At 39.0% G+C, this 24,505-nt stretch overlaps 1 protein-coding gene across 5 annotated transcripts in view; it reads left to right on the top strand.

Moving 5' to 3' along the window:
• The window catches only part of dscamb (Down syndrome cell adhesion molecule b), a 123,142-nt gene that overhangs the window by 21,319 nt on the left and 77,318 nt on the right, over positions 1-24,505 (top strand). The gene's annotated exons all lie outside the window — the stretch shown is intronic.

Here is a 24,505-nt window from a genome sequence, read left to right as displayed (position 1 = left end):
ACTTAAATTTATTTCACACCCTAACATAACGTGCTTAAATGCTGACTCGTTCATTTTACATTATATAATATATTATTATATATTTAACATTTTTGACAGGGAAAACAAAATATAATGAATCTAATCATACATAGAGCAGCTTTAACAAAAACATAGGAAATTTTTTTTTTAATTGTCAATGGTGTTAGTTTAGGGCACCTGTGATATAAACCAAGATTTATGCACCCCCACATGTGTAAATGCTGTGTTTAGACTACTGGGTAGCGCATAGAGCATATTATTGGAAAGACCATTTTTCATATTACCCAGAAATATGACTTCTCTCATAATATTACTACTTTTTCTCCCAATACTACTTTTTTTAAAATTATTTTTTAAATACCATAATACCCCAGTACTGGAACTCAACAGCTCCATGTGTCTTTTACCTAGCCAGGGGATGTTGATAGCTGTCTATACACATTGTCAACCTCAGTCCAGCTAGAAGAATTTACATGGCCCAACAGTGCCTAATTATTAAAGTCATGCAATTTAGCATGACAACAGGCGTTGACTTTTTACTCAAGTTAAAAGCAGTGCTTATCTCCGTGATTGCTCCGTGTTCCGCCTACGGGCTGATTACGCTTGGTACTGGGGCATTCAGGGACCTGTAAGTGAGCACTTGATGTCATTTGACTGAGGGCAAAATCTGGGACGGTGTTTTGGTGGCATTTTAAATGTGTCTGCTCGAGCATGAAGATGTGTCCTCTGATCCATGCCGGGAACTTATTTACTAGCGAGCTTGCCTGACTTACTCACCGCAAGCTGCCAGTTAAAAGACATTGCCTAATGTCACAGAGATTTGGCGAAATATGCAGCACGCAGATATGATTTGGATGTGCAAATGGAGTGATTCATGCAGACAACACAAGGGCTGGTGTTCTTTTCATCTGTGTCCTAAAGAAAAAAAATACCACCTATTTCAAATGTCTGATATTGCTTTAAATAAAATAAATAACCTTTATTTTAGCAGCAGCAATTTATTAATTTTTTTTATACATCTGATGTGTTTATGCAATGAAGTTGAATGATGAATTATATTGTGCATGTGCGTTTCTCTTTCACCTTCTTTTGCAAGAACGACAATATTGGATTGCTTGTGTTTATTCCAATAAGTATTGCAGCAGGCGAGCGCTGTCAAAAGCATGAGCACACGGTCAAAATCACGGCTGCTCGCTGATAAATATTTGATGGTGGATTCTGATGCATGAGAAGATCCACCTCACACTGTTATCGAGAGCTTGTGTTTACTCCAAGGGTGAGGGTTCTGCAGAAGGACACCAACACAGCTTTGACACTGGCAACGTGCTGTAGTTTGACCTAGACTGGTTTTCCAACTCCTCCAGTTCACTTTCTCTCTCTCTCTCTTGCTTTTTTTCAATTTTTCATGAAAGAAGACCTGGTCTCAGTGGACATAAAATAAAGCTATCTCACAGCCACGCTGAATTATTAATCACTGGTTTTTGTTGGGGATGTGAATGCCAAGCACACTTCTCTTGAATCAGAAGGTGAGGGAGGAACAATCAATGCTTAGAGAGATACAAAAAAACTAGGATGAGCGCTAAGAGTTCTGATAAACTTCCTTTTTTTCAGAATTCAAAAGCATTTTTCATTAAATGTAATTTCAAATGTGACAAATGAGCTCATATCCTTACCAAACATTATTAATTGTATAACGTTTAAATTAAAAATATTAACTGTCATACAGGTGTTCAATTTCCATCCATCCATCCATCCATCCATCCATCCATCCATCCATCCATCCATCCATCCATCCATCCATCCATCCATCCATCCATCCACATTAAGCTTACTGAACTAAATAAATTAATTACAAGTTGAAATGGAAATTAGAGTTTTTCAATTTTGGTTATATTGGAAAATTAATTATTAAAAGATTATTTTTTTTATTTTATTTTATTTTATTTTTTTATTTTTTTTATTTTTTTACGTGACAAATTAAAGTATAAAGCATTAGCATGTAAGAACAGACAGAAGTGCGTGAGCCTCACCCTCAATGCGAGTGTTGGCAACCCTGACTGGCATCTAACTATATAATTTGATATATTGTTTTGTAGTTTGGTAAATAGCAACATAAACAACCGGAATATACATTGTTAAGTGTTCCAAAAATCATTGAATAACCACTCATTCTCAATTGGTCTAAAATAGATGCATAATTACAGAGTAGGTCCTGTCTTAATTAATCAGCTGTGATTGAAAAGTTAATTAGAATATGAATTACCTCCTAGAATAAGGACTGCTTAGTAGTCATTTGAAGCGGCCTGTTTTGAATGTGAATGCGCACAACGCGAGTTCACTGGGTCCTAACGTTGCAACTAACATACCATTAACCCGTCATGAATTTTAAAACGGGTCTTGCATGTACAAGCTTTCATTTGCCCCACTGCTGTCGTGTGCTGCTTTTGATAAACAATTGACGGAACTAATAGAGAGATGAAAGAGACAAAGGGAAGAAAGGCACTGGACCAGGAATGGGATGAGTTGCGCTGTGTTCGTTTGTATTTTATAGTGGCGCCTTGTTTTGAAGTGACGCCATGTTGAAACGCATCGTTACGTTTCAGCATCCTGTGTGTTGAGTGACTTTTGAAAGGGAGTGGGTTATGTTTTTCCATCTGCCTACTTACTTTTCTTTTCATTCAAAATGTCAGCCAGAGGAACACATTGGCGGCCTTGGTATCAGGAAGAAGAGCCAACAAAGAATGGATATTGAAAAAGTAGCGTGCAAAATGTCAGTGAGACCTTGCACACTTGGCTCGTGCAGTTTAGCAAGGAAGAAAACACCCTTTGAGAAACTCGGGTAGCATTTATTAGCTTGAAAGTTTTTTGTTTTTGTATTTTTTGTTTAATGTATTAGTTGTGACCTATCAGCCCAGAGCTGGCACAGATCTGTACAGCTTCCAAACTTTTCTGTTCTCATTGATTTTTCATCCTTTTTTTTTTTTTTTATGTCCGCCCTTCACCCTGGGCTGCCTTCAAAACTTTTCATGAATTGATTTTCCTTGCCCAAACATTCTGCTGTAATAGTGAACGTCTTGAAAAATACATTCTGTATTTATTTGGAGGTAACATGCATTGAAAATAATTGGCCACATGTAAAAGCAATGTGATATTTCCTTTACGCTGTACAAAAAGTCATTTCTGGTGTAACAGTTTATGTTGAAATTAATGCTTTTTACTGTACGTCTAATGAACAAGCTGCACTCTGAGTACTTTAAAAATGTAAAAGGGTTAAGTGCATTGAGTTTGTATCTTGTAGAAGTGGTCAAGAGATGTCTAAATAATAGATGTTAATATAATATGCAAGAAGTATGTAACCTTGTACAAATTGAATTAATAGGAATATTTCTCATCAGGAGCCATGTGCATCTAAATCATGCATTGAGTGAGGCCTAACGTTTGGTTACCTTTTCCTTTATCATGTCTAATAAATTCACTTCAAGATTTAATTCATCTTTTTAAAATACTGCAATGGATGATAGCCAGTGGTGCCATTTTGCATGTTTTGTGTCTTTTCTGTTACACAGAAGACATCCAAAGCAGTGCTTCACAACCTTTATTGAGCCAACATACATATTTTATATTACAAAAGTCACACAGCAGACATTCAAACAAAAATGGTCACAAAAAGTGTGACTACAGAAATAATGTTGATATTGTCTCAAATGATTTGCAAACTGATGTACTCGGCATGAATCTGGCAACAGGTTAGTTGTACCTTCTGCCAATACGAAACATTCATTCTTATGATTTGTTTTCTATATTTTGCTGAGTGGTTAGCACGTCTGCCTCCCAGTTCTGAGGTCTCCGGTTCGAGTCCAGGCTTCGGCCTTCCTGGGTGGAGTTTGCATGTTCTCCCCGTGCACGCGTGGGTGTTCTCCGGGTACTCCGGTCTCCTCCCACATTCCAAAACATGCATGACAGGTTAATTGGGTGCTCCGAATTGTCCCTAGGTGTGCTTGTGAGTGTGGTTGGTTGTTCATCTTTGTGTGCCCTGCGATTGGCTGGCAACCAGTCCAGAGTGTCCCCCGCCTACTGCCCAAAAGCCAGCTGAGATGGGCGCCAGCACCCCCCATGACCCTTGTGAGGAATAAGCGGTCAAGAAAATGGATGGATGGATGGATGGATGGATGGATGTTGCTGGCATAGATGCATGATGAAAGATATTTTTGTGATTAGTAAATAATAATTTTCAGAGGAATGAATTGAAAACGGATGATTGAATCTGGTACTCCTGATGGTGTTGGGAATGACCCGTCTAAATCATAAGAAAACCACAACTGTATGAATATCCAATACGCCACTAGAGTGTATACATTGTACACCAAGATTATAATAGCTTTGGAATTTTCATTATAATTAGTTTGCATTTTGTTTTGATATATTTTTTGTATTAGTTTTAATTAGTTTTCAGAGCAGGTGTGTTAGGTTTTATTGGTTTTAACTTTTTCGAAATGCTTCGTTTTAATTGAATTTTTATTAGTTTTAGAATTAGTTTCAGTATAATGTCAATAAGTGCAGAGCATAATGTAGCTTCTAAAGTTAAATGCATCATAACGGCTGTGCTGTAATACAGAAATAAATGAATTTAAACAATGAAAGTTACCTAGTTTTTGTTTTTTTAAAAAATATTTTTACTTTTTTTTTTCCAATGCAGTAAATAAATTTTCCATCTTGTCTTTTTCCTTATATTTTTCTTGTCTCCTTTCCTTCCACCTCCGCTGGCCTTCACCAATGCCCTCTTCTCTTCTCCTTCACATCTCATTGCATAACCTGCTTGGCAAAGCGCCCTAGTCAATTTCCTCTTGTGTGGAAAAGGCTACTTTATGCAAATGACTTCATCCAATACTCAGGGCATCTGTAAAAAATAAATAAATAAACAAATCTCTTAGTTATAGTCATACTCAAGTCGGCATCTACCCAACTGTGCGTTTTAGCTCTTAAGGGATGAATGCGCCTCTTGCATTCTGTGCAGGTCTCCTAATGTCGTTCTTCCTTACAGAGTGCTTACAGAGCCTAATAAAACTGTTGGCTAGCTAATACAGTCACAGTCTTAACCACACTTAGCAGCAGGGATGTTAAGGATGTCTTCAAATAGGCTACTATAGGTGTTGGGTTGTAAAGGATCACTGCTCTCTGGAATTTATCATGCCAGCGATGTGACACCGCCTCCATTTTTCACAGAGATTGACAGTGAGGGCACTGAGCGGCAGGCGGCAGGGGGGGGGGGGCTGTAAATCCAACACGCCCAAAGTCAGGCCAACCTTGAAAGGAGGCCACCGTGACAGAAATGAGCTTAGGGGGGAACAAGATGCAAAGAATTGTAACATGCACATTAGATGGAAGGAGGCAAGTTGTGGGAATGGGAGAATAAGAAGGAGACGTGAAAGGTAGAGGGAAGGTGAGTGGGCGAGGCTCTTTGCTCGGTAAACAAGGGGCTGCGTCACGTTGGCCACACGATCTCTTTCTCACTTTCCCCTCCCTCCATTTCGCTGTCGCCTTCGTAGACTCCATCCCTCTCCTCCTCGCACAAACATGGCTTGTTTTGCTTGTTGTTAGGGAGGCTGAAAATGGGTCAAGGTGCAAGCAGGAGAGTGCGATCCCTGCGTAGATCAACACGGCAATCATGCCGAAACATGCATGAACACAGTCCAGGCACACTTGATGGCTTTTCATTGGAATGAAGACACAAATTGTATTTTTATTTTAATTATTTAAATTATTTTGTTTTCTTGACAATAATATGTTATATGTGACCTCACTAGTCTAAACATGAAATTCTGGTTCATATTGCTTTTGTTGAATATGAGTTATGAAGCAAAATCCAGCCGAAGATGACATCACAGTTGCTCAGGGCTCACGCAACGACCAATCACAGCTCACCTATTTTCTGAAGCTGTGCTGTGATTGGTTGTTACCTCTGACCTAAGCAATATTGATGTCATCTTCAGTCAACAGCAAATGGTAAAATGTCCGCCCCCTGAGATGGATAAATTAAACATTTTTGACTTATATTCCACTAACGCAATAATAATAACACATTTAGACTAGTGGGGCTGCATCGAACATATTGTTGTCAAAAAAGAAAAAAAAAAAAGAAAAAAGAAAAATTGGGCTGACTTGCCCTTTCATGTGGAATAATTGTATGTATACAGATGGTTTCTCACCAATGCAAGGAATAGGCTTGTGGCGCTTGGGCCGAAAGTTCAAATCATATTGTGGTCCAAAATATTCAACAATGTGTCTGGTTGAGATACTGGCAGTGGTTTGCTTCCTGAACATTTCTGAGATGCCCTTGATCAAGGGAGTGTGAGGTAAAAGAGGTTCCGCAAAAGACATACTGACATATTTTGGTCGATGAACAAAGAAACAAAAACAACCAAAATGAATGATTATATATATACTAAGTCTTATCAGGTTGCTCCCCTTTTTGTCTTTGACAAACTAGTCCCATCTCTGGATAATCTTAAAATTATCCAAAGGCCTGTCTTTTAATGCTTGGGCTCCATGTGTTGAAGTAGCTGTGATGGCTTCATTGCCTCATTTGCGAGCCTGTCGCCACATATTAGGCAGAGCGAGTTTAGTGCCGTGTGAGCAATAAACCCGTACATTAAGTAGGACTGCCGATATTATCTCATAGAAACAGCTTTTTTTTTTTTTTTTTTTTGAAAGCTTCTTCTGTCTCATTATTATCTCATCACTGACTTGTTCTCCCTTTTTAATAAACTCTCCAAAGGTCAATCAACAACCTGTTATGTTAGCTAGCCAAAACTTTAGCATCAAGCAGTTATAGTAGGCAGCATATGTTCTGTTCCTACCCAATTACAGTGAGAATGTGAGTTTTTGTTGTTTTTCTATATGAGTGACCAATTTAGATTCTAGTTTCCCTTTTAGGCTACTCAAATCCACTGGTATAGTTTCCTGTGATTCTGAACAGAATAAGCCGTAAGAATGGAAGGATCGGTACGGGCGAGGCTTTAATGTTGGTTAGAGGGTTAGCGTTTGTATCTTCTGAAAAGCAGACTGTGCAGTCAGCGTATACTTAACAGTGAAAACAACACAACCAAATGGTTTTGCACTTTGGCACACAATGTATAAGCAGTTACTGAAATGCTGACCTGACCTTTGTCTGAACTTTTCCCCAAGTTCACTCAGTCACTGCTGCCTGAAAAGCTCAGGGAGATTGAGTGCTTGTGTGTGAAGATGATGTAGTTCCACATGCATTTTTATCATCACATGTGACGTCATCTACGGTGTATAACCCAAACTATCATATTGGAAATGCCCTTTGGTTTGTTGGTGGTTGGATGCACTCTCCTGAATGGAATTTAAAAAGGACCAGAAAAAAAAAAATCAATAGCTGTGTGCATTAATTACGTTGCTGCCACAGAGAGTGATGGGAACATGAGCTGAAGGGTGTATTTTGTGCATTTGCAACATACGAGTGCAGTGTGACGGGAGTTCGGGGAATTGGAAGAGGACGAGCCGAGACCCTTTTAGTGAAAAGTGACGTTCCATAAACAATAGCTGCTTTCTTGACACGTATGCTGTTGCCTTTTGCAGAATAAGACCACCATATTTGGGGAAAAAATAAAACACATGCAAGAAAAATACAAAAATTGATGCGGTTTGACTGATATTTTCAAACCTTCATGAATAGTAATAGCTTTGGGATGGCATGGATCACATATCTTGAGCTGATGTTTGGTTTCACGGTCTGGCCCTGTGAGGTTTACGGGTTTGGGAAGAAAGAACTCTTCCCTTTGGCTTTCTGTTTGATTCGTTTGAAGTCTCCCTCTTAGCTGCGGTGAAGGTTTGAGGACGTGATACATATTTGATAAGGATCAATAGATAGAAGGGTTACTGAGACAGAGATGGAGGGAAATCGATCTCAGGCTGGCATTCCCAAAAGAATCTTAAACCTAAGGTCATCTGTAGTTCTCTTCCTTCTTGCTCTCACTTAGCCAAACTAGTTTGAAAATACACCTTCTCATTCATGTTTCTCCTCAAGAATAAGCCAATGCAATTTGATAGTGAACAAAATACCACAAGAAAGCACATTCTTTGGTAGCTTTACTTTTCTTATTCCGAATTGACAATCTCGAGCTTACGTCAAAATGGCGGTTTTACTCAATGAAATGACCCTCTCCGTCCATTGAAAACTGAAAAATTGTAATTTGATTTTGAGGATTATTTTGAATTCAAAATATGATGAAATGCCGTTGGACTACCATAACAATCAGCCTGGTTTGCATGTTAGTCACAATACGGCGTTTGTTTTCACTGTGCAAAGAAAGTGTTTGCATTGCAGTGCATTGTGAAAATATCCCAAATGCCAGCTTTTCAGAATTGTCGATAAGGAGCAACCTAAAAAGAGTTAGGCACTGGAGTGGGTTTGTAATGTGTTTTTTTGTTTTTGGTTTATCATTTAACTAACTCGTTTTTATGTACACTTGTGTGAACATTCATTTAAAACATTTGCCAATATTGTCTATTATTAATTCCCATATTTCTAATGAGAACAAAATTCATTTTGGAATTGAAATCAATCAGCAACCCTGAACAGATTGTGTTCAACAGCAGATAGTGTTCAACCTCATGTTTTTTTTTTTGTTTTTTTGTTTTTTAATGGGGGCTGTGTCTTAATCACTGTGCACATAAAACAATAAAGCGGTTTGTTTAGTGACAGGGGATTGAACAACAAGTAATGATCTGGCACGATGGCTGTGATTACCAGCTGATACTCCATACGGATAGACAAATTCAACAACTGTTGAAGCGGGCACTCTTCCATCAGTGTTTACTAATAAACAGTAGCAATATGGCAGCCATTAGGCTGTTTGGGCAGGGGATGATTAGGGTGCTGATAGCTGCACGCTTTGGGAGGCTGAGCAGCCTCTCATCTTTAATAGGCAATTTGGCTTCCTGTGATGGGGATGCCCTTTTTTTTTTTTTTTTTTTTTTTTTTTTTTTTACTCAGATTGAGGACAGATTTTTAAATGAGGGTTTGACAATTTTGAACTATTGCATACTATATCTTCTATCTTCTGCGCTGTTTGGCCAGGAAATCATGATACTTTACACGCTTAGATGACATTTATTTTGCAATCTCACCGAATCCTTTATGTTTAAATTTGGATATATTGTTTGATGCTCTCTGAACATTGTCCACCCCGTATGAGTTTATGGATTACAGCAGTGAAACACTGGCCAAAATGGACTGGTGCCAGAATTAGCCTGGCGCTAGGCCAAAGCACAGATTAGTAATAGGCATGGTGTTGGCTAATTACAGGCGGAACAAGCAATTAATTTCTGTTTATAAACTCTCCTGGATGTGGGATTTGGATGGCTGCTTTTTGTATCGGCTATCTACTTGCTGCGTACGTTGCTGACAGGTGGCAAGTTTTGAGCTCAAGCCTTCCCATATGCTCCCTACTGGGAGGAATGGAGTCAAACTGGGTCCTTAGTCACGTCCCGTATGCAAAAGTGTCTGATCCCATCTTTAAAGTGACTGATTAAAGTTCAAAAAGCCACTTATAATTCAAATCACCCCGATGACCTAAGAAGGATTTTTCACCAGATTTTTATTTCTTTTGGCGTCGTCTTCCATCCAATCAAGGATTAGGACACGGCCTTATTCTGCTCCTAGGGTGGTAAATCTAGAAAATACACTAAATCGCATTGAGCCTCTTTAAAACTTTCGCACAAAGCCTTGGTGTCTGCGGCCTCACGCTGGGCATCTGTAACACTGATTAGACATGATCCTGCTTTGAGAGCACCTGCTGGACACCACTCACAAGACCCATTCATTTAACTGAGCTGTTCATTTTTATTTATTTATTTTTTAATTTTTTAAATGACACACAGACAATTGTGGTGAGCGGGAGCTTTAAAGTTGGTCTTACTATGATGCCAGAATATTTTGGTCATGTCAAGCCATGATGCAAAAGCAAGTTACAAATGAACTGAACGTGAAATGGAAAAATAGTGGAAATCAATACAGACTTCTCAAAGAATGCAGTTGAAACAATAAAGAAAGAAACTAATTAACAGACATTTGAAATTTGATGAACCATGTAGAATTATTTTAGATTGATTTGGAATTATACAGAATGATATTGGATGACATGACCTGAGTTTAAATGGGAAAGATTTTAACCGGTCAGTATACCTGGAAACTGGAGGTATAATATTTGGATTTTGGGGCTTTAGTAAATTAAGTGAATTTTGTGAATGGGAGTAATAAATGTGATGGGTTGTTTGATCTGCACATTTTGAAGTTGGAATAACTCGAATCAGTTAAGTAATGTTGAGGGATGAGTTAATAATACAGAATGTCCAAATATAGGAATTTGGGGGGGATAATTTTTTTTATCAATTTTATAAATATTTTTTTTTATAAATATTGGAAATCGTTCGAATTGAAAAAGCAGAATGGTTTAATTACATTTCGAATGGCAAATGGTAAATCAGTTATTGGGGAGATTTGGCCTCAATTGGAATGAATAAGGAATTTGTTGGTGAAAATGTTGAATTATGGAAAAATGTGAATTTGTAGAATTAAATAAAGTCCTTCAGCCTTCACACAAATATAAAGTCAACTTTGCACCTTAGTGGACAGCACACCCACCTTAGGAACCTTAGTGGTATAATTTCATGTGAAAAAAATATTACAAGATGTTGGCTTTCAGTTCTACAGGGCCAAAATAAAGCCCAATGTTTTCCTCTCCATGTATCCCATACTGTTTTTTTCTCAGATCATCATACCTACCCTACACCTGCCTGCCTCCGTCCCGGAAATAATCAGCTGACTTCACTACAAGGTGACCTTGTATCGTTTACTTGATGTACAAGGCGATCGGCATCATTCTTTTTTTTCTTCAAGGCTCGTTTTCTCTCTTCTTCGCCCTTCTTTGTCGTGAGCCTTGAGAACTCTCACACGCACACGTAGTAGACTGTCATTGGCCTCACCTTGCCATGTGCAGCGAGCATCTAAGATCCAACCATCCCAACTCCCCGCAGGCTGCTGCTTAAGCAGTGGTGAAAACAAGAAAGCCAGTCAAATCCTGTCACAGCGCCACACACTGCAGACATAAATTTAAAGATGCCGACACCTTCTCTGTGATAGGCTCTTAAACGATGCTTCCGTAAAAGGATGCGGTTCTCATTGTGATCCCCACCCGTCAAGTTATTTGCAGCAGCGACGTCACAAGGTGACAGCCGAGAACCGAGCGGCCTTTTTTCGACAGACGCACCCTGCAATCTTCACATCAGCGTAGGAGCAGAGCCAGCCAATCAGAGGCCAGCTCCCATTGCTGCACATGCTTATCACCTGCATGCAGCTGCGGCCGTCCCTCGGAGGAGGCGAGGTGGTGAGGGAGGAGGATGGGGGAGAGGGAAGAGGCAGCGAGAAGGAACGAGGGGACGGAAACAGGGGGAGATTTGTCTTGTAGCGTACCACATCCACACTGGCATCTCTCACTCGCATCGTTTGAGAGGTTTGAATTTGAAGACATATTTTTCATGTGACTATATAATCCTCATTTGTCATTTGGGGGAATGAACAGAGGGAATCATTGTTTGCCGAGATGAGAGCGGCGTCGGCCTCGCAATTGTTAAAATGCAATTCGGAGCCGAGACGTGCTTTGTAGCCCTCGTGAAATGAGAGGGGAGCGAGCGAGAAGCAGAGATAAGCTCAGTCGGAATTGATTTTCCCGTTACTTTCTGCTGTACTTGAGTTTCCATGGCAACGTGGTCAGGTTCCCTCTGCCTCCTAGGGCAAGTGTAATTGTTGTCTTTCTCACAGCCAAACTCTCAATTTGCCTTTCTTTTTCTTACATTCCACTTCATTTGTTGTGGCTGTGGGTACATTTCTCATTCTAAAAAAAACATTTTTTTAATTGGTGGTGCGCTGACCAATTTCACTAACACCATACATTAAATATACTGCACAGATTATAAATCCTTACTTTTGAAAATTTGTAACATAAATGGTTAATTTCTGGCTGTAAATCTATTTTCTATACAGCTTATCTTATTCAGGGTCGTAAGGGGCTAAGCCTCTTCCAGCTGACTTCGAAAAGGTAGTAAATCAGCTCAACATTTTGTAACGAGATATAATTGTAAATGTAACACGATTATTTTATTAAATATTTCAGTGGCTTTTTAGTCATCAGAGAAACAATCACATACACACAGCCACAGTGAAACATATTTTGTACAAAAGCTGTGGTGTCCTAACAACGGCCCGGGGGCCATTTGCGGCCCACCATCCATCCTTCAGCAGCCCACGGCATAGATTAGAAATTATATTTTCAAAGCAAAATTTTCGTCCATTGTTTTCTCTGTGCCTTATTACCGTTAACATAATGCTGTTATGCACTCGCAGCAATTTTTCTAAAATAACTTATAATATAAACAATACAAAATTGCTTGCTTGATTGATTGATTTTAGTGTGTAATAAATTCAGGTTTTTCTGTATGCAAACTTCCCTGCTGTAAAGGCAGAATTTCTATGCACTGCAATTGTGTCTCACTAGATTAAGAAGATGTAGCTATAGTATTCTTGAACCCGTGAATGTAAATTTCCACTCATTGTAGACATCCATGCAGTTTCAAAGCTGTTGTCCTGGCCGATTAGCCATGCACAGGATTTGCTGATTAAGTATGCAAATCACCGTATACTCATACTGCACCGAGGCAATGTGAGCAAAATATAAATCAAACTGATATGAAAGGGAGGATTTTAGATATTTTCTTTGATTTTGCAGGCTTCATTTTCAGTTCGTAGATCATTTCATGAAGTGTTTGCCTTTAACTGAAAAAGAAAAAAAGTGAGAAAGATACGGTGCATCATCCATCTATCTTCGGGGGCAGCAGCCTAAGCAAGGAAGCCCGGACTTCCTTCTTCCTGGCTAATTGGTCCATCTTTTCCAGCGTTGTGAAAAATAGATGCAAATTTGTCTGTGATTTGGATTGCTCATCAGTTTGAAATGAAACATTTTTTTTAGGGCTTTCAGGAAGGAAAAGAATATGTCTTCGAGGGTCAAAGTGAACTTACTATCTTTTTTTTTCTTCTAATCTTATGTTGTTCTCAATGTTGTATTTGTATGTATTTAACTGTATTATTATTATTATTATTATTATTATTATTATTATTATTATTAGGGTTACATTATCTGGAGTTTATCACAGCTGACTGTGGATAAGGGGTGGGGTACTGGACTAGCCGCATCCTTACAGAAGTTTGATACAGTTTTTTCAAGTTACTGTTTAGTGTAAATTTCACCAACAACAAAAGAGACAAAGATTTGTCACATCAACTTTACCAACAGTATAAGCAATTAAATGTGATTATGCAAATATGTCTACCTGTTCCTAAGAAAATTGTCATTGTATTGTAACTGAAATTATCTATTTTGTTTTTTTCAATACTCCAATCAGAAGTTAATTCAAGATATTTCAAATTTGACCACATGGCAGCTGCTGGTACCAGATGTTGCTTTTGTTGTCATGTTTGGGTTCTGTTTGGGGTGCGTTTTGCTTTGTTTTTGTTGGGTTTTGAGTTTGTCATGTTTATGTTCTGTTTTTCTTGTCTTCCATAGTCTCGTTAAGCCTCACTGATGTCCACCTGTGTTTGCCTGCCCTTCCTCATGTGTCAACCAATCAGCATCCCCGTCCACTTGTGTCTTGCCCAGCTGTGTCTCATCGTGCTCAATTAGTGTGTGTACTTAGTTTTCGGTTTTCGCTTCAGTTCTTGTCGGTTCATTGTTCTTGTTGCCCCACGTCCATGCTCCCATAGTTAAGTCTGCTCGTGTATTGTTTTTCCCTTCGGTATTTTGTTATTCGTTGTTACCAAGCCCTGTTTGCAACTTTAGTTTTGTTTGATTAAATTTACTCCGTTTTCGCACCTCTGCCTCCCTGACTTGTCCGCCTCCTGCATTTGGGTCCACCACCACACTTTCGAGTCCTGACATTTGTCATTCATTCATTAAAATTATGCTACTGTTTTTGTAAGATTGTGACTTTATTTCTGTATTTTTTTGTAATCTGCTGAAAGAATATGGCTTTTATTTATAAATTAAGAGTTGTTTTTTTTTCAATTTTAAAGCTGCTCTCTAACTATTATTTTAGTGCTTGATCTGTCAATTATTTTTTGTTCTCGTGATGAATCAGATTTCCATCCATTTATTGTACAAAGACAGGACATTATTTCAAATCATATCTGTTATGATTCAGTTATTGTTTTGATGTGTAACATGTAGTGTTACGGAAAGGGAGTGGGGAAGGTACACTGCACACACGCTGGTGTCAAATTGGCTGCTGACTGCAAATTACGAGCTGCAGGTGATTATTTTTTGTGATCGGCAGGCATTGATTGACTTAATGCCAATCACGTACTTTTCCACAGAAATAAAAAATAAGTCCAATCAGTGCCTACTAACATTCTCAATCAATGTTTTAAATGTGTTGAAAGCAGAATGGGAAAAACATTTCTAAATAGTGTGCTCTCATTAAAAGCAAAGCAAAATATGGCATTGGATACTTTTCTTTTCAACGGGTTTGTCTGAATGATCAAACGTAATCCGTGGAACACGTAAGCTCCCACCGCTGCGAAAGCCTTGGACCCGTCCCAATCCGAGTGTGTTTTCTTGCTCCAGATCAATGTTAATTAATACACCATATCTCCCTCAGGGACCCTCAGGAGGGCAGGCCGAGAATCAGAAATCGCTGACAATCTAGACTTGAAGTGTGACTTTTTTTTTTTTTTTTTTTCATGTGAGACAAACCCTCAGCAATATTTGTACGCCATAAAGTACCTCACCTTGTATGTTCCCCTTGACTCTGACACTGAACTATGTGCTGCGTACCAAATCTCATTTCTTCAGCACTTGTCCAGTGCATGATGATTAGCTGGTTTGAAAAAAAAAAAGTAGTACCTTTTCATGCTTCATTGTGTTAAACTGCACTAGTCAGCATGGATACACAAGACGCACTGTTGCGCTAGTTCCTCATATTCTTGTTAAAACAAGTAGAAAAAGCAAATTGGGAGCCACATTTTTTGTGCATGCCTGGCGGATAGATAGGCGCTGCATCACTAGCAGTTTCCTCTGAAGTAGGGAGAAATCTATTTGCTTGTAGAAGCTGCTTGCATAATCCTTTAGTTACACTTGCCAGCTGTGAGCAAAGATAGGGCACTGCAGGATTCGGCATGAATATCATTGGGAGGACAAAGAAATGGAACTGATAAGTGTTTGTGCACCGGGTCCTTTGCATAATCCAGGATAACTCATAATCTGATTGTTTTTTTAAATCATGCTCAAATGACTGAAGTCATTAATGAGAATGCGTTGTTTTTGAAATGCTACCGCTAAAAATAACGTCCTTAGAAGCAAAAGTTTGAGGTTTGTTGGATTTCTTTCAAGCCTCTTTTTTTCCCCTTTGTTTGGCTTGTCTTTTTTCAGTCCATATTCGAGATTTATATTATTGCCATGCTTTGTAAAATGTACTATCAGTGTCGAGTTATTCAAACTTTTGCCTCGTTCTTTGCCTTCGGGGAAGTCAACAAGACAGTAAATGGCAAAATGGCCGTCCCCTTGATATTGATAAAATTGGGTGGATTTTGCTGCTTCATTCATATTTAAAAAATATAAAATTCATTTGAATATCGTGTTTAGACTAGTGGCTCTGCATAAAACATTATTATTGTAAAGAAGGGGCTAAAACCTACCAACAACAGCAGAATGCAGGTGATACATTAAAATGACACCTTTTATTCTTCATTTGAATTGACAGATGCCCTGCGATTGGCTGGCAACCAGTCCAGGGTGTACCCCACCTATTGCCCAAAGCCAGCTGATATAGGCTCCAGCACTCCCTACGACCCTTGTGGGGAATAAGCGGTCAAGAAAATGGATGGCTGGATTAATTGACAGATGACAGGTTGAAAACCTCGAAAGAAGAAATATATTGTCATTGAGTAATTAAATAAATGTAATTATCATTGCAATCAGTTCCTGAACACACATTAAATAAATCAGGAATAGTACAGGTATTCAACAAACACTAAACACCATCACAACATGGCAGATACACATGTTAAGCAAACTAGATTCAGTTTAGGCTAGCGTGGCTACATATTGCCTTCCCATTTGCCTTGTTGCTGTTTATAGCACATGTGGAAAAGATCGTTCTTTTTCTGTTAGTTATATAAAAATAAAATGTAGGTCCTTTACCTCATCTTGATTTTTGTTCTGGAAATTATCCTTTATTGTAGTATGTGAAATCGAATGCCATACCAGTGTACGACAAAAAAAAAAAAAAGTCTATTAAGAGCCTTGAATGAAACTGATCAAAATCCACTTATTTCAGTTATTCCTTTGTTAAGATGATCCCCCTCAGTCAGACAGGCTCGCTTTTCTTGATTTTTCACAAAATGTCTTCCGTGACTGTTTTGGGTGAATGTTTACAGCGGGTCCCTCAAGCCCAAGTGGCATTAACATTTAATTATGCAGAAGAAACAATAGAGATGTACAAAATAAAAAGGGGGAAGTCTTGACATACAGGACGACTGAAATATTGATGTGTTTGTGAGGTAAATGGCTGGAAAATCTGAGAAGAAAGGGATGAAAATGGCAGCTATATGTGGAGAGTGAGCATGGCATGGTAGGGAAAATGTTGCCGGTGTGGCGAGCCTCCGAGGAGCTTGGGCGCATATTCAACGAAGTGGCGCGTGTGTTGTATCTGAGGCGTTGAGAGGGCTTTACAGAGGCCAATCCTATTTTTACAGGAGAGACACGTCTTGTTGCTACGCTCGCTGAGAAGGTCTCTTGCAGGTTGAAGGAGACGGCGGCCGTCCACGAAGGAATCTTATCACACCTTCAGATTGAACAGAAGGCAGAATATTGGTTGGGAAAGAGAGAGGTGTTTCTCCCGTGTGACATATTCAATTGATTATTAATGATTTGATCCATTATACACTTAAAGGGACGCGTTGACACCAGCCAAAATAGACTCTCGACTTATTCATTGCTTTTTGGGAGAGGTGTGAATGCAGTGTGACGCATACAGTCTGGAAAAGAGGAGGTACACAATGAGGGGTCTGTGTTTGGTGTACTGTGCAACCTCTAAGGTTGGGAGGCTGGGAAGCATTCAGATCATTATGGCAGACAAAGGGCGTTTTCTTTTCTTGATAAATTAGTGACCGAAAGAAGACAATATTTTAGACTAGGTGTAAATAGGTCTAAATTGTGGTGCAGGTGGTGAATTTGAGTGATATATATATATATATATATATATATATATATATATATATATATATATCTCAAACCCTCTGAATCATTGCGTAAATCAATTCAATGATGGTCACATGTCAGTTTGGTCTCAAAAATATGATGCTACAGTACATAGACATATAAATCAAGTTTACATGAGCAAAATGACTGTAGTGGACAGACACGATTACGGCGCCTGAGCAAGACAACCAGATTGTCTTGGGGTCATGTTTTTCATGCTGTCTCGTCCAGATGTCGTCAATTAGACGTCAGATTAAGAAGACTGGTGTCGGATTAGCCAATCCTGAGCCAGAAACATTCTCGATTAGATTATAGTATATGGACATCTGGGTTGCTGCGATGGCTCTGTTGATGCAAAATAGCATTAAGTCAGCAAGATAGTACGCACACTGTAATCAGACAGCGGGTGGGAGGAGGATGGGGTGGGGGGTTGGATGAGAAAGTCTTACAGTCATTTTTACAACTTCCAAATTACACTAGCAACTGATATTAAATAAATGAAAAAATAAATGCTCTGTATGAAGTCCCGCAATTGAGGTAAAATGGGTGTTATGTGCATCTTGTCACTGTACCGATAATGTGTGTGAGTTTGCCTATGGAGGTGATCAGTCCTCGAGTACAGACAACCGTGCCTGCTAATAATAATGGTTATTTTCTCTCTCTTTGCTCAGCGTTTGTGCACAGGCCTCCCGGCAGATAAATGTACAGAGATTACCTTCTAATTGCAGCTTGCAGTCCAGCGTACTCGGTGGAGTTTAGTGCTGTGTTGACTGTTTTTGGAACGAGTGCGCTGTCTCGAATATGGCATAATAAGGCATGACAAAATGTGATGTGGAACCTTTGAAGATGAGGAAAAAAACAATATGCCATTTCTATTTTTTTTCCATCATATATTTTCAAAATATTGGTCAAAAGAGGTCACCAAACAATTTGCTTTGCCAGTTGAACATATCACATGTCCAATAAGATCTGTGAACATATACTAATTTAAAACACTAAAACGTTGATGTAGCCTTCTATTTGATTTGTTTTTCAATGGGTACATATAAATAAATAAATAAATAAATAAATGAATATATACAGTTTTTAGACTGTATTTACCGCAGATTCTGGGGAGGCCTTCATTTGCAGAAACACATTTGGAATAATGTTAAACTGTTAGCAATATATCACAATTTATACCAATTTAAATAGGAGTTTATAACAAAAAAATACAAAAGACAATTATGGAGAAATGCAGAGAAACAGCAAAAACTGATTTGTAATAGCCTAAAATTATTACGAGCGAGAGCTTGATGTGAAGGCTTTCAAGTTTGATACATACTTCTTAAATAGCAAAATGTATCAAATGAATTGTTTGGTAAATCATCTCCCATTGCTTTTTGCGCCCGCTTGTCTCCACATATAACGATTCGTCATGAGGTACAATTCTAATATTTGAACTATGCTTATTTTCTAAAAAAAAAATTGTAATTTGCAAATTTACACCAATGCCAGTGTGATTAAAAAAAAAAAAACAGCAGCCAAAAAGTTGAGTTATTTTTCGAACAGCTCCACCAGTTGAAGGCACCATGTAGGCAACCTCTGCTCTGGAGCATAAACATGGATACACACAACATTACATGAACTATCTTTTTTTTTTTAAAGACACTATCTCCATATAACGTTATTTCATTCATCTGAACGAGCGTTTATGTGTCTTGATCGGTGCTGCTCTATTGGATCGCAAAAGAGTTCAAACAAGCTCAGAAGTAGCCACTGTGAACGTTTATGAACTGAGAAAATTACGCCCATGGGATAACGGAGGCGTCTATTTATGGTAGGCATTTATTTGTGTTAAGTGGATGACGCATCCAACGTCTATTAGAGGGACGGCTCCTATATGAGGAAATGCGGTAGATGCGAGTAGTGATGCACTCGGACATTAACTGCTGTTCTTGTCAATTGTTTGAGTGCGTCAGCACATTTTGCATGTGGATGATTCAAGCTTAACAAACCCGTGCCACACCTCTTATGATGAGTGATGAGGATCCTAATGTGTGACATCATTGAAGGTGACAGTGTGATTTGCTGCGGATCGATGCTGGAGGCCCGGCTTGGCGACGTCGTCTGTTTCAGTCATTTGGCTTCTCTGGCTTTTCAACCATTCGTAGTCATCAACAATCCCATCCCAGAACAAAGAGCATACAGTACATGCTTCTGTGATTGTAGTTGCATTTGTCACAATTTTCCCCGAGGTGTGTGCATGTGTGCCACTGCTGATTCAAGTTAACCCCTATGAGGTGTCTGGTGCCCCTCTATGCGCCATCCCCCCACTCCCTCCACCCTTCAATCACTCCATTCCTTTTCTCCTTCCTCCTGGCGTGCTGACAGAACAGGAGAATGCTCCCTCAAGGTCTCACATCCACCCCCCCTCCCCACCCGTTCCCACTCCCGAGGGTGGCGTTTCCTTGGAAACAGTGTCAGAGTTGACTGGGTGGTTGCAGATAGATGGCTGCCCTTTATCGGACTCAACCACTTGCTTATTTGAAAGCAAGCAGATTGGACCTGTGCAAACATACGCACCCCTGTGTTCTCACTCTGAATGGACCGTTCCTCCCGACCCAGGCTGACAGTGAGCCTGTTTGTATCCATTTCTTTCTTTTATGTATCCGAGTCCATTACAGTGTCTCATTGAATTGGACATTTTGGGGAGTTTTACCGTGCAAAATCTCTATCCATGCACATCCTTGACAGAGAAACAAAATGGAGACGGCGCTTTTCTTTGCATTGTCTCCTGCCTCTTTGAAGGCACCGTGCTCCAGTGAGACTGAATTTGATCTGTCATTTTCAACGACTGTATTACACCAGCCAGATATACGACTTCAGTAACTGCCTGTTAAATAATTGAAATGCAAACAGTCGCAATGTGGTATTGAGGCCACACAGAAGCACAAGGCAAACCTGATGCTGTGGGATCAAAGTCAAGCTTCATTATCGGTGGATCTGGTAATAATAATCACCCACCCATCCATTAATCATGACACATAAAAGCACAAATACCGTAATTGTTTTCATTTTTTTAATCACTCTGGCATTTTTGCCATTTCAAATTCCTTGTGATAACGAGATTAATTTCATTTCACCTAAATTCACAGTCAGATTTTTAACATTGCTATTGAATGGGAAACTATAGTATGTCTACTACTTTATTTCAAGGTATCGATAATCTTAAGGTCAGCTGATACCAGGATGCCATTTATTTCATGAAATTTTAAGGAAAATTCTATTGAGATACATACACTAAGTCTTTCTTTAAAATGATCTCTCATTGTTTTGTTGTGTATCAAAAGTTTTACTTTTAGTATCAGAAACTTGTTATCGGTATCAATGAATACTCAAGAGTTGGTACAAGATGGTAGTGTACAAACAAAACTGATTATTTTTTCTACATTTTCAACAGACAGACTTGTTGACAGAGGTCCTTAATGAGCCATATGAAAAGATTGCGACACACGCATCAATAGTCTGAACAAAAAGCGAGTCACAACTGTAAAACTAAATCATATGTTATTTTTCGGGGCAAAAAAATCAATTATCGTGAAAATGCACTAGAAACGCTAGTTGAATGCCCTTGAAGTCAATGTTAAAAAAATGGACAGAAATCGTGACTTTGTTTTTATATACCTGTGTGACAAGTAAATACTGAATGTTAAAGTGAAAAATTAATTTGTAATTAACGTGAATGCCTAATAATTGTTTTTTCTTTTATAGCCTAAGCCAATTTAAAAAAAACAACTTTTACTTACAACATTTTGTGTCAAGGTCTTAGGATAGTGACAGTTGACCTATATATTTTTTATTTGCATGTTATATTCCACAATAAATTCATGTGGAATTGAAAAACCCAATTGTTTGATCATATCTCTAAAACATTATTGAAACAGGCCAGTACATCTAACGCACGCACACGCAAACACACATATGCAGCATTATATACACTAAGTGATTACCTCAGGCTGATCCAGACTGACTTTAGTAGTATGCAATAATCCATCTAAGCAGCATATGGGCAAGCCAGGGGAGCAGGATTAGACATCCATAATAAAATTAAGATACGACAAGGATCTGCAGTTTCGCGAGGGGAATTAAGGGGTGATGTTTCTACGAGTGTCTTCCAAATGTTAATGATGTGGCGAAACATCAAAGGTCGAATTTAGGTAAACGGTTATGGTCATGTGTCGGCATCAAATGATGATGGTTGACTGTAAAGTCACAAGTTGCATTAAGGTTTTGTTTTTAATTTTTTTAATTTTTTTATTATTATTAATTAATTAATTTATTTATTTATTTATATATTAGGGTGAAGGCTAAGGCTCACATTTTGTGAGCACTGCACACTACTATTGACAAGGTGACATGGAATTGGTAACACAATAATTTGAGGTTAGTTTGAGGTTTGAGGTTACTAGTTTGGTTAAACTGGAGATGTGTGTGACCCCATTGGTGTGAGTGGTGTTTTTTTTTTTTTTTTTTTTTTTTTCAGGTTTGTGTATTTCAAAAAACTAAATAAACACATACAAATAAAACGGTTCCGGTATCAATACCCCAGTCTGACTCGGTATTGAATCAAATCCAAAATCACTGGTATTGCGTGGTGTGAAATGATCACAATAATATACTCAGCTGTTTGATAATGAGTGTATACAGATTGTCAGAGGCATTTCCTAATTTGGATCACACCCCTGCCTCAGAAGGACTTTTCGATAATTTTGTCATCATTTCATCTCTTCTTTGGCAGCGGGGTATTTTTTTCCTGCTTGATTTGCATCAATAAACCTCAGTAAGCAAGGCATTGTAATGCCTAATTGGGCGGTAATGAGCTGTCGCATTATGCAGAGTGCTGAGGTTCAAGCTTATTAGTTGCTTGGTTGCCCATAACATTTTCCTGTCTTCCTTCTGTTACTTCAGTGTTGCATGTTGTCAATGAAAGCTCTCCCCTCTCTCCGCGGGCTGCTTCATCCCTATTCTTCTCAGCCGTACCCTCTCACATCCGCACCCTCTCGCTCCAGGCTAAAAATAGTCTCCTATTATCCGTGAGGCCGAGGCCGTGTACAGTGAGGCAGCAATCAGCGTGGCGGCCATCGCACATCAAGATTCGCAGTAGCTGTCATGCCGCTAATGGCATTCTCTCTACTTTACACAGAGCACTCTGCGCCGAGAGGAGGCTTCTATTCCAGGATCATCGAAATCAAAAGTTATTACAATGAATCACTGCAATTGTTCTGCTGAAAATTGCTCACACAATCAGAGTATGTGATCATGTGCAATCATTCATAAATGCGAGCGTCTGTGTCTTTAAATATGCAAATGCTCCTCAGATTTTCCCAAAGGACATCGTGTTCCACTTGTTTCAAGTTAAATGCGCACATATCCTCTATAGACAAGTCTGCAATGTAAATATATTTGTCTGTGGCGCCTGTGTGCCAATAGTGCCGTGCCAGCGCCACATGACCTTCAGGCCTCCTTGTGATATTGCATTTTCATGTGGCAGTCAAAGGAGGCGGCGGCGGCGGCGGCGGTGGCGTGCTGCTCCCTACAACAAATGACTCTCAGCAGATAAAAGCGAACCTTTTCCGTGTCTGATTTGCGATGCTCAGCGTGGTTGTGATCTAAGGGGCGTCACGTTGCCGCTCTTCTCTTTTCTTCTCGAAATTATGCGCTGTTTCAGTCCCCCTGCACGTGCACATTGTCAAAGGAATCCCCCTCACATTAGACAAAAGCAAACAGTTAGCAGCTGCTTGCTGTTTGATAGTCTAACCTGCAGGTGTTTTCCAGGAAAATTATGACTTGCAACGTTGAAGCTGCCAGAGGGTAAACACACTGTATTTGTACCAGAACCTTTCCCTTCAAATCAGCTGAATTGATGACATCGGAATATTCACATTCCCTTTGACAGTGTCAGTGCGATGATTCTTTTCACATGTTGTCACATTCTCAAACACGCGATAAAGGAACATCTGGAAGCGTGAGCCTGGCTGTCATTACCCTGCGTGAACGGGCGCTCCATCATTATCTTGTTGACTGACTGACTGACAGCAGTGTCTGATTAACATATTGACTGTAATTGACTGTCCGGCTGGCCTTCTAAATGACTGAATTAAGTGAAGACTTACTGCCTGCCTGCCTGCCTGGCTGTATGACCGGCCTGCTAGCTAACACAGCCACAAAGGCTGTGCACTGACTTAATCATTAACGACTGACCCACTGAATCTTTTGACTCTCTACTCCCGAACAGATTGACTCATCACAGCTCAAAGGAAGCGCGTCACTGATATCAGCATGACCGGTCAAATGACAACCACGTTTCCATTTTTTTTCCTATTAACTTTGATATCAAAGGAAATTGTGAAATATTAAAATTGCATGGGCCTAAGTTTGAAATGATATATGCACTCTATTCCCGGAAATTTCCTCTCCAAAAGAGGTGCATTAATTCCTGTTGCAACTCAAATATTTTACCTATTATATTGTGATATTTTAATTATGTATTTGATCATAATTAAGATCCATTTTGACAAATATTGTCTTATAATAATAAAAATAACTTTATACTTTGAAAGGTAGTCCAAACAGCTATATAAATACTCTTTTTATTCTCTCTTTTGTTTTGTTCATTTTCAAATATCTACTATTTATCATCATCAACACTGTATAACAGGGCCGTTATGAAGGTGAAACAAAAAAAATAAATAATAATGTTTCATCGTCACATCGTATTATTACATCTACAAAACTGGTTGGTTGGATTACTAATTTTGAAATTAGAAGCCAAGGAAAATAGTTTTGTTAATAGTTTGCTTCATTGATGCATGAATGTGTTATGCTGTTGATTGGCACAGCAGTCTCATGGCCAATTCAGTTGTGAAAATATATTACATTTACATTTGTTAGTGGTATTTAGAAGTGAAAAGTAGTGATATTGGTGTTTGGTGATTTGTATGACATGCCTCAGTGGGGACATTTGGTGGCAGTAGAGCATGGACATGGAGACTGCAGTGTAAATGTCCACTGCATCCCATAACCCGATCTTGCCTCCAACAGGATATTATCTTCTCCAATCTTTCAAGTTCTGAAGCTGTTAGACAAGGTGTCCAAAGAAATTGTCAATA

Source organism: Festucalex cinctus, chromosome 13 (genome assembly GCF_051991245.1).
Source record: "Festucalex cinctus isolate MCC-2025b chromosome 13, RoL_Fcin_1.0, whole genome shotgun sequence".
Lineage (NCBI taxonomy): Eukaryota > Metazoa > Chordata > Actinopteri > Syngnathiformes > Syngnathidae > Festucalex > Festucalex cinctus.
Note: the sequence above shows the minus strand (reverse complement) of the source record. Positions and strands in the feature narration are given on the sequence as shown.